The 893-nt window shown below is 42.8% G+C and overlaps 1 pseudogene; it reads left to right on the plus strand.

Annotated features, from left to right (window-relative positions):
* Nucleotides 1–26: 26 nt before the first annotated feature.
* The window catches only part of LOC108765814 (uncharacterized), a 2,049-nt pseudogene continuing 1,182 nt past the window's right edge, over nt 27–893 (plus strand).

Here is an 893-nt window from a genome sequence, read left to right on the forward strand (position 1 = left end):
CCGGAGAGGGGACGAGTGCTGGGACAATGCGAGAAGAGAATCAGGTAAACGACGAGAATGACGTCGAAAGTGCAAATGATGCGCGAAATAAAAAAGATCGCGTCGCATTCGTGTTCTATGACTTCGAAACCCGACAAGACGAGACGCTAGAAGGAACGGAGAACGTAAAGATACACATACCGACTCTTTGCGTCGCGCAGCAAATTTGCGAAACGTGCGCGGAAATACAAGAAATGTCGACGCGATGTCGTTGGTGCGGGGTGCGTGAATTTGTTTTTCGCCATGATCCGGTAAAAGAATTTGTAGATTTCGCAACGCGAACGTCAAAATATTTTAACAAAATAATTTGTATAGCGCATAATGCGAAAGCGTTTGACGCTCAGTTTATCTTAAAATACATCGTAGAACAATCTGACATAATTCAAGAGCCACGGATGATTTTGAACGGGACGAAAATTATCATGATGACGGTCGGTAACACGAAATTTATTGATAGCTCAAATTATATGCCGATGCGATTATCTGATTTACCTAAGGCTTTTGGACTGCAGGATACATCGGGTAAAGGCATCTTTCCTCATTTATTCAATAGAAAAGAGCATCAAGCATATATCGGACCAATACCTAGCGCACGGTATTATTCGCCCGAACAAATGAAACCCGAAAAACGCGAGCATTTTATAAAATAGCACGACGATATGACACAATCCGGCTTCAGTTTTGATTTTCAACGCGAAATAGTCAAATATTGTCGTAACGACGTTGATATCCTTTGACGGGCCTGCTTGGCTTTCAGGAAAATCTTTCTTGAACGCGGGAGCGTGTGTCCGTTCGTGGAATGCACAACTATCGCTTCTACGTGTATGAAAGTTTTTCGCAGAAACTTTTTACGC

Source organism: Trachymyrmex cornetzi, unplaced genomic scaffold (assembly GCF_001594075.2).
Source record: "Trachymyrmex cornetzi isolate Tcor2-1 unplaced genomic scaffold, Tcor1.1 scaffold546, whole genome shotgun sequence".
NCBI classification, from domain to species: Eukaryota; Metazoa; Arthropoda; class Insecta; order Hymenoptera; family Formicidae; genus Trachymyrmex; species Trachymyrmex cornetzi.